Source organism: Notamacropus eugenii, chromosome 6, assembly GCF_028372415.1.
Source record: "Notamacropus eugenii isolate mMacEug1 chromosome 6, mMacEug1.pri_v2, whole genome shotgun sequence".
Taxonomy (NCBI): domain Eukaryota; kingdom Metazoa; phylum Chordata; class Mammalia; order Diprotodontia; family Macropodidae; genus Notamacropus; species Notamacropus eugenii.
Genome location: NC_092877.1, coordinates 263,238,499 through 263,249,637, shown reverse-complemented (window position 1 = coordinate 263,249,637; position 11,139 = coordinate 263,238,499).

The following is an 11,139-nucleotide window of genomic DNA, read 5'->3' as shown; positions in this document are numbered from 1 at the left end:
ATATGTACCCATTTTCAAGAAATGGATCCATTTCTAACACGTAGTTGGTTCTTAGTACAGTGCTTTGCATGCTCATTAATGACTGCTGAATGAATGAATGAATGAATGAATATATATGGTACTGTTCTTTTAAGGTACTCCTTTCCTTTCATATGGGGCACTATGTTGCTCATTTAAGTTTGCCTTCACAATTCACTTATTTGGGGCATAGGTATGCTCAGTGTTCTAAGAGAAATAATTACTAAAGCAAGTACTGTATGTACCTCAGTGTTATTTTGAGTGTGACAAGCATTAGTATACTGGAGTTTTAAGGACAGCAGAACAATTACATATGAGAGAAATGCACATTTGAAAGTCTTATTGTTAATAACTACCAGTAACCAGTCTTCCATTTGGGTGATGACTTCATTCCCTGAAACTTCTACTATACTATTGCTAAATTTAAAAGAAACGTCTATAGAATAATAGAAAGGTATGCTGGTTAATGTTTAACAACCAAGTTCTCCCCCCTCTCCCAAAAAAGGTATGCCCATATTTATTAATACTTTCTTAGATCTAAACAATATAAAAAGCAACAAATCAGGTCTTGATCGGTAGCTATTGCTTTTTCCCAATGCGTAAATACTCATTCACTTCATTTTCATGCCAGTCAAAGAGAATTTTGGGAGGTCTGTTTTGAAGCCCTAATAGTGAAGCCCCATCACACATTTTCTATTCTATTTCCTTTTTTTTTCTTGGTCACATATGTTCTTTCTATGTGTATTCTCTAGTAATCCCTGGGAGAGAATGCCCCTTGGGTACAAGGGATGACCTCTTCACTTTATGTAGTGTGCTGTTTGATTAAATGTCTTGTTTTTAGTAAAAAGAAACAAGTGGCAAAAACTAATAAGCTACAGTTTTTCAGAGGGTGTTAGTGTCCAGAATTTCTTAAACCAAGGATAACTTTTCTAGGGACCCATGTGTCAGAGGAGTTGTTCCAGGTGTATTAAGTAACTATCGCATCCCTTCAAGTCCTAGAATATGAACTAATTTGATAAATAAATCTGTGCTGATACATTAGTAAGTAAAAGCTGGATGTAACTCACTTTGTAAAAAACTGGAGTCCTCCAGACACATTGCCCTAGCTTTGGCTGTCCAAAGCCTAAGGGGACTCAAATGATGGCACAGATCAGGGTAAGGGAAGAGATACTTATGGGACAACGGAGCTTTCTGACACTGCTCAAATCATAGTTCCTAGATAGTTGCATATGCTGCTGGGGAATAGGGCCAGATCTGGTTGACACCAACACTTAGGATGACCTTAGAGAGCTGAATCAACCCAGTTGAGCCTTTCATTTATTGTTTGCCTGAAAAGAAGAAAACCTTTCTCAAAAAAGGAGGATTCTGGGAATGTAGTTTAAAGGCGACTGAGGACTTTAACTCCCCTACTTTCAGAGTGAAGCTTGGAAAAAAAATATGACAGACAGGCTGAGGTGCAATACCTAATTCTCATTTGCTGCATTAAAACCCTCACTGAATACTTATCTAGAAATATGTTTAAATGCAGCATTCCCCAGAGATTAGTGGTTCTCATGGACAGACTAAGAAATATCTCATGCCCTCCAGGCCTTCACAGGGTTCATTTGAAGGGCTGCCTTCACTAGGAGCTGTGAGAGGATTTGGCAGCAGGGATGGACTCCAAAATCTGTGCCTATTCCAACTTCACTGTTTGTCTTCCTTAGTCTTCATGACTAATAGCTAATTCGTTTTCCCCTTTTGGTGTATCATTTTTCTCACCTTGCTAGAGTGCATTATCCAGCTCTCTGCTGAGATCTAGGGCAGAACATCACCCTTAAACTAAATGAATGCACCTCTTTCTAGGCAATATGTTGTTGTCTTACTACTCCAAATTAAGAATTCATGGAAAGTTCAGTCAGACCATCTGAAAAAAATCATAGGAAAATGTTATTTTTGTTTTTAGCTTAATTGGCTTTGTTTTAGACTCAACAAAGTGAGAGCCATCTGGTGTCAACCATAAGTTCTAGAGGTCATGATTTTTTAAGCTATAACTGGAACTGAACCCAGAAGAAAAGACAAGTAGGCTGCCAAAGGCTATTAATAAGAGATTTTCAAAGTGCACGATGAAGGGAATTTCATTTTCTTCCCAAATTAAAATATTCATGATAGAAAGAACAGTGCTATGCTGGCTCTTATATTTAGGAACATGGTGTTGTATGGACAAAACAGCTTCATGACTGACTGATTTTTACACTTTTTATCTGGATGCTTTAGTGTCTTGTAGACACAGCAGAGACTTGATCATCTTTCTCACAATAATACAATTTGTAAAGAGCACTGTTAGAAGATGGTGATTTCAGAAAGAAATATAACCAAACAAAAACCCCATGGTAATCAAATATAGTTATTCAAGAAACAATCAGTGGTAAAAGTTGTAGTTTTGTGATCTTTCAACAGTTTCTACTGTGGGATGATATATATAGACTTACAAAGATATCTTAAAGAAACAAATGTGATAATATAGATAATGCCTTAATAATTATCTTGGTTTTCAGTCCATAGGCTCATGAAAAGTCAGACATTACTTAATGATTGAGCAGCAGCAAATATCTATATGCATGAATTGGAGAGAATCATGTCAATGTATCCTGTAAGGTAGTGATTTTCAAAGTACAGTCAAGTGATCACTGATGCTGTGTGTATGTGTGTGTGTGTGTGTGTGTGTGTGTGTGTGTGTGTGTGTGTGTGTGTGTGTGTGTACTCATGTACTGGGAGCTGTCAGGTTGCATTCATGGGTTGGCCTTTCCTCATACTGATGTTTACAGGATCACCTGTACTTTTGCTCCTGGCATCAGTGAATAATTTAGACATGAAAGCTTTTATTAGCATCTCATAAAAGACAAGAACTATCTTCCCATACATTCTAGGGAAGGCTTTTTTTTTCTTCTTTAAAGCAGGTGGTCTTCTAAATAGAATAGCACTTGCAGAAGTTTGAGAACAAATGCTAGAAGACATTTCATAGTGCCTCAGTGTCCTGAAGAATATCTGAATGGCTTTCGCTTCCCCTGAAGTTAAAATCTGATTCCCAAAGGGCTTCATTCTTATCCCTCTTTAACTGAAATGTTCTCATTCTTTTTCTTAGAAGGCTCCTGGGCTCTTATTTTCTGAAATAAATCAGTCTCCTCCCTTCCAAAGCAAAATGAAAGGGGCAATTATACCCTCGGTGATTCTTAATTGTCCCAATTAACTAAGTCAGTTTCTGGAGTCTGAGCTGAAAACGAAGCTTAGAGTGTCTTCAGTAAATGGAATGTGTAAAGTCAACTTGAGTCATTTTTCAGAGAAAGACAGCTGAGTAGTGAACTGCAGTGACTCTATTGATGGCTCCAATTTAGGTAGGAAAAGTTATGTGCGCTATTACTACACAGTTGAAGTTTTTTAAAAAAATGGAGCTGTGATAGTGCTTATTGTTTACTTATCTTTTATTTTAAGCAGTTTTGTTTCTTCGGCTCCATACTCTGTCTCTCTGCTATCTGACCCTGGAATCAGAATCAGAAGATCTAAGCTTTAGTTGTGGTTCATTTGTATAATCTGGAACTCGTCACTCTAAAGCTCAATTTTCTCTTCTCTAAAATAGAGCTAATAATACTTCTACTGTCTACCTCATAGGACTGTTGTAAGAGTCAAATGTGATAATATGCATAAGCCATTCTGTAAAGTGTATTGTAAATGTTAACCATTGTTATATCAGTTATATTTTAAGCATTTTCAATTCTTTTGATATGATGTGAATGGAAACAAAAGATTAGAAGACCTAGACTGTGTAACGCTATTTCATTCACATATTAATATATGTGTTATTTTTCAATGATTTTCTACAAGTCAATTTCTGTACCGTATCTTAAAATACAGAGATGTCAGGCTCCTGGTCAGGGATGGAGTTCACCTAAGAAAGTCTAATAAGAATGTTTTTATTTAAGAGTCTTGAAGGCAAGTATTTCATATTTTGAAGGCATACTCATTTGAAAGGAACTCCAAGAACTACAAGAGAAAAAATATGGCAAAGGAAATTTGATGAAGATTAGTGGAGACAAAACAGAACCATCTGGACAAAAAAAGGAAATAGATGAAGAGTTTAGGAAAGAGAATGCAAGTGTAGTACAAAGGCATGATATAAAAGAGTGGAAGTCTTCAACTATCTGCATAGTTTCTGGAATTTCTCACTGTATTTTTCCTTCCTTCCTTCCTTCCTTCCTTCCTTCCTTCCTTCCATCTCTCTGACTTTCTTTTTCTCTATCTGTATATCTCTCTGCAAAAAGAAGAGTAGCTAATAATTTCTTGCATTACTTTAGGGATAATTTCATTTTTAAAGAGGCAAAGGAACCAATAAAGGGAGATGATGGTTTAGACTAAATTCTTGTTAATGGGAAGGAACTATTTGTTAGTGATGGGAATGATGGGTAAAATGGAGAAATTTATAAATTTATAAATTTAGAATTTATGATAAAGAAAAAAAAGGCAGACAAAGTCTGACATGTACCCTAGATTTGGAAAAAAGGAGATTTCAGAGTTTCAGAGGAAGAGTAGGTGGGATCCCCTGAACTAAAATTCTGCAAGACAAATCAGCATGTTTGGGAGCTATAAGGAATCGAAATCCAAAGACAAAGAGAAACAATATCAATTAAAGGGGAAAAAGAGATTATCTGAAGACACCATAATAGATGCATAAGGAACTCACCAACCAACTTGAATTTTTAAGATATGTGCAGAATATGCAAACAGGGGAGGTAACAGGATTAATACAAATTGTAGCACAGTACTATGTTTTGCTGTTCCTTAGATTATTACTGTTTTACAGACCATAAAATCTCTAAGCTCTAGCCACTTACCAGGTATTGTGCTAAACAATGGGGATACAAAAAGAGGTAAAAATAGTCCTTACCCTCACAAACTTCAGTCTAATGAGGGAAAATACTAAGTGCTCCCAGTATTTTCTAAATTTCAGGTCTCTGCAAAACTCTAGTTACCCCCACCCTACTCACCCCTGCCCTAGTCACTGCTCTGTATTTCAGGCGGGAGAAAGAGTATAAGCAAATGTACAAAAGTGAGAGTGAACATGACATAGGAAAGAGGCAGTTTTTAAAAAAGATCTTTGAGTTTGTAAACACTTAAGAACAAAATTAGTTAGAAATTCAACACCTGGTGCATTGTTTAGGAAGGATCTTAGTGGATAAATAAATAATTGCATCAACCAGGACCACTTTTCTATTGAGGAACCTGGCAATGTGACATGAACCCTAGGATAATTTTGAACAAGCATTTTTTAAGCACCTACTACTTTCAAGGTTCAGTGGTAGGCCCTAGGGATTCAAAGATAGAAATAAAAACAGTCTCTGACTAAAGTTTATATTCCATTGCATTGGCGAAAATAATACCTACCCAAATAAGTCAATACCAAAGATTCAAAATAAATACAGAACAAACACATACACACATTCATAGTGTGTGGGAAGGGGAGAGCATCTATCATGAGAGGACTCAAGAAAGGCCTTCCATAGGGGATATCACTTAGGGAAGAAAACCTAAAATGGGGTCTTGCAAAGACAGACGGAACTGAAAAATTACAGGACAACAACTGTTAGAATAGGTTATTTTGGTGTGAACACAGAATAAGGGAAGAGGAGTAATGTGAATAAAATCAGTTTGGAAAGATGAGGACGAGTTTGTGTTTTATGCTACAGGTATTGGGGAACTTACATTCTACTAGGAGGAAACATGCATATGCAGATAAGAAAAACAAAATACATGCAGAGGAAATTAAGTTTCTTGATCAAGGGAGTGACAGGGACAGACCTGAGTTTCAGGAGGCATTCTTAAATGATTAAAAAACACTCTTAAGTTATTAATTTTAAGATTGCTGTACTATTTGGCTATGTTTGTGAATTGAAATCAATGGAATTGGAGACCAGCCAATTTGAGATAGAATAGATATAGTCCTCTCTGAAAATCAGGTGATGGATGAGTTAACATGTGGTTGACCCTCCAAAATACTGCACAACAGAAAAGTGGCCCGTTAGTCACATAAATTGCATGTCAGGAAAACATTTTCTTTTTTAAAATCTTCATGAAACAACTAAATGGTCCAGCTTCTCCATTATTAATAATTGAAAATGGTGGAACCAAAGCCTGTAATTCAGATAGTGGTACAGCAGATGGAAGATGTTGGGTCTTGAATCAGGAAGACCTGAGTTCAGATGTCACCCTAGACACTTACTGGTTCTGTGACCCTGGGCAAGTAATTTAAGCTTTGATTGACTCACTTTCCCCAACTATAAAATGAGAATAGTAATAGAACCTCTGTTGTAGGGTTGTCATGATGATCAAATGAAATAATATTTGCTAAAAAACAAAACAAAAACAAAAACGCTTAGCACAGTGCCTGGTATACAGTAGGTGCTATATAAACGTTTATTAACTTCCCTCTTCACATCTACCTCCTAGAATAACCAGAGGACTGCTCAGGCACCCACCTACCTTTTGTTACGTATGTTGTTGTTTTACCCCAGTAGAATGTGAAGTCCTTGAGGGCAGGGATACTTTCATTTTTAACTTTTTCTCTCTAATACCTAGTGGCATGCCTTCTCTATGAGAGAACTTGAACTTGAGGCAGAGAGTGACCTGTCACTGTTGGGAAATTGTAAAGCTCTTTTATTCAGGTTTCACTAAGGGGTCCCTCTGCTCTTGACTCTCAAATATAGAGGCTACATTTAATCATTGGTTAACTCAAAAAGTAAAAAGAAAATCAAAATTCCTGTTGCAGAAGGAAAGAAGAGGCTATACAGAACTTCCCAGAACACACAGAATTCTCCCTAAAGAAATTTAAGGAATTGGAGTCACTTGAATAAGGATTTCTTTGCATCAGTCAGAGCCAGAGTAAGATTGTATAACATAAATTTATAGGAGGCTCTATATTCAGCAACAAAGTATAGGAACATAACTGGTAGACAGTGGGAGTAAGCCAGGGTTGGAATTTGGCTGAAGTACAGCCATGGACTTGAGGAGATTGATGATGTGGGGAGCAAAGGAATTTGAGAGGACATCAACATGTAAACTGAATCTCCATGTATTAGTGGAGGGGTGAGGCTAGATAGACTGGTCCTCAGTTATGGCCACTAGTTGATCAGTGAGCAAAGATAAATGGAGGGGAGAAAGGGTAGAAGGAAGAAATGGAAGTTAGAATGGACAAAGCAGGTTAATTGATTTAATATAAATGAACATTCAAATTCTAGTGAAGATGGGGAGATAAGAAAAGTTGAGTTCCTTGACTTATCATTGCCGTACAATCTTTGAGGAGGGGCATACTAATGATGAGTGAATAATTTCATCCCATGTTTCACTTCCAAACCATTTAGGGATGTTACATATATAATCTCAATCAAAACAAGCAGTCCAGTAATTTGCACATTGTACTTCAAATCCACATATGAATGACAGAAAGAGGGAGCGAGGAGGAAGAAAGAGAAAGAGTACTGATGGAAAATTGTTCTTAGTTGCTACAATTGTTACTAATTTGAATAAAAGGTTTCCAAAATCCTGACCTCTCCCTGGAATATTCAGCACCATTGAAAATCCTCTCATGTTTCCTCTCCCCAAGCACGAGTATAATAATAAACATTATATCTGTGTTATTGTAGCAATATAGTATTCTATATAATATCTACTGTGTTCTATGGTGCACAGGGAATTGTATTGGCAAGTCAGGAAGGCCTGATTTCAAATCCTACCTTAGATGCTTACTAGCTATAACACCTTTGACAAGTTACTCAACTTATGTATGCCTCAGTTTCCTCATCTGTAAATTGAGGATGTTAGACTTGAACTCTAAGGTTTCTTCTAGCTCTAAACATATGATCTGATGACTGTATCTCTACAGAGGTGGAGACCAGACCTGTGATTTCTTTGACGTAGGGAACTTTCAGGTGAGCTAGAAACTCCTACCAATGCAAATAGGTCCAGGTAGCTATGTGTTGGAATGGTTGGTTTTTGAAACCAGAAGCAGGAAGACGTGAGTATTAATCCAGCTTCAGACATTTATTAGATATGTAGCCTAGGCAAATCACTTAAATGATGTCCACTTCAGTTTCCCCATCTGTAAAATGAGGATAATAAAAGTCCACTGGTGCAAGGATCAACTGAGATAATAATATTTGTAAAGCATTTTGCAAACTTCAGAGTACTATAAAAATACTAGATAGCTGTTATTTCCTTTAACTTATTTTCTTAGAGAGTTGCCTAGAAAAGTGATGTTAAATTCAAATACAAACAGGGACCACCAATATACATAAGGATTTTTGTGGGCATCATGTTGACTTTGAAAACTACATGTTAACATTATCCAGGGTTGGTTGCATTTTTATTTTGTTAAACATTTCTCCACAACCAGATAAAGCATGGGAGAATTTGGTAAAGTTTTTATTCTATCACTACCTCTATAGCTATCTATCTGTATGACCTATTACTTCCATCATTCCTTCCCAACAATTTCAGGGTGAGAAGGACGAAAAGGAGGAGAAAAAGTAGGGGGAGAAGAAGGAGAACATAGAAGATGAAAAGGAGAAAAAAAGAGCAGAAGAAAACAACAATATGTTTAGCTTGGAGAAGTTTGGGTCATTGGATTATGACCTTCATTTCAAAAATGTATTTGGGGTTATATCAAGGAGGTCGATAGCCAAATTGTTCATTTTAGGAACTAATCAACACCTCTTCTAACAGAATTCCTCCTCACTGGCTCTCCCTAGGCCTATATTTGAATGATGAATAAAAGGAAGCAAAGGCAGGCCCTGGACCAGGCTGCTAAGAGTTCAAGCAGTGTCTCAACCTCCATCTCCTGTGGCTGTGTAAGTGAGGTTAACACCTCACCTAATGTTTTACACCCTTTTTCATAACTTTCCTTGGAATTGCTATAGGCAAGCAGTATTAAGAATGGATAAGCAACGTAGTGTGAGTGAAAAAAAAACAAATACAGCTTTGAGGTAAAGCAAATCCTTCAAGAAATACTCTGTGTAGATGTGATCAATGAGGTATATCCGTGGACACATAAGTGTGACAAATGAAAGCTTATTTGGGTTAGGTGATCCAGAGAACTTTTCTTTATATTAAAAAGAAAAAAAGAAGCCATGATTTCTGTACTAGAGTTAATTTGCTTTTCTTGGTTCTATTTTGAAGTCCTTGAGAGTATTCTATTACTCATAAAACTCACAGAGTATCTAGATCTGAAGGGGAGTCCAGAGATCTAGTGAAGCCAGCCCACTCACACTACAGATGAAGAAATTGAAGACCAAAGAAGTATGTGAATTACCTGTGGTCATGTATCTGATTGGTGGGAGAGCCAAGACCTGAACCCAAGTCTCCTAATTTCTAACGCTAACAATTTTTATCTCACTATATAAGTTTGCTGTTGAGCCTAGGTCATATGATCATTGAGTACAGGACCATAGGATTTTAGATTTTAAGATGGAAAGGACTTTAGAAATCATCTCCTCCAACTTCCTCATTTTTAAAAATTTATTTATTTATTTTTTAATGTTCTACAATCACTACCAAAAAACTTAGATTTTTACCCCCCCCCACTCCTCCCTCCCCAAGACACCTTACAATTCTATATAGGATCTACATGTACTTTCCTATTGAATATGTTTTCACTATAGTCATGCTATGTAGATGAACTAAAATAAATGGAAGAGATCATATAACAAATCAAAACATAATACACACACACATACACACATATACAAACACGATCTGCTACATTCTGCAAATGAATTCCATAGTTCTTTCTCTGAGTGTGGAAGGCATTTTGTCTTAGAAAACCATTGGGAATTATTATTTTTTTTAAGTCCTTGCATTATTACAAAGTTCCAAGTCTACCAGAAAAAACTCTCCCACACTGTGGTCATTTCTGTGCACAAAGTTCTCCTGGTTCTGCTCCTTTCACTCAGCATCAGATCATATAAGTCCTTCCAGGCCTTTCTGAAGTCTTCTTGTTCATCATTTCTTATGGTGCAATAGTACTCCATTACATTCATATACCACAATTTATTCAGCCATTCCCCTATTGATGGGCATCCCCTTGATTTCCAGTTTTTGGCAACTACAAAGAATGCTGCTATGAATATTTTTGTACATGTGGGACCCTTTCCCATTTTTATGATCTCTTGGGGATACAGTCCTAGTAGCAATACTGCTGGGTCAAAGGGTATGCACATTTTTGTCGCCCTTTGGGCATAGTTCCAAACTGCTCTCCAAAATGGTTGGCTGAGCTCACAGCTCCACCAACAATGAATTAGTGTTCCAACTCTCCCACATCCTCTCCAACTTTTATCATTTTCCTGTTCTGTCATGTTTGCCAGTCTTATAGGTGTGATGTGGTACCTCAGAGTTGTTTTTCTTTGCATCTCTCTAATCAAAAGTGATTTAGAGCATTTTTTCATATGATTATAGATATCTTTAATTTCTTCCTCTGAAAATTGCCTGTTCATATCCTTTGACTATTTATCAATTGGGGAATGACTTGTATTGTTATACATTTGACTCAGTTCTCTATATATTCCTGAAATGAGGCCTTTATCCCCAAGATTAGCTGTAAAAATTCTTTCCCAATTTACAACATCCTTCCAAATTTTGGTTGCATTGTGTTTAGTTGTGCAAAAACTTTTCAGGTTAATGTAATCAAAGTTATCGATCTTGCATTTCATAATGCTTTCTATCTCTTCTTTAGTCAAAAATTCTTCCCTTCTCCATAAATCTGATAAATACACTATTCCTTGCCCCTCCATTTTGTCCATGGTATCAATCTTTATACCTAGATTGTGTACTCATTTGGACTTTATTCTTGTGTACGGTGTCAGGCATGGGTCTAGGCCTAGTTTCTGCCACACTGTTTTCAAGTTTTCCCAGCAATTTTTGTTGAACATTGAGTTCTTATCCCAGAAGCTGGGGTCCTTGGGTTGATCAAACAGGATACTTGCCTACTGTGTCTTGAGTGCCAAGTATATTCCACTTGTCTACTCTTCTGTTTCTTAGCCAGTACCAAGTAGTTTTGTAATTGCTGCTTTATAGTACAATTTGAGATCTGGTAGCACTAGG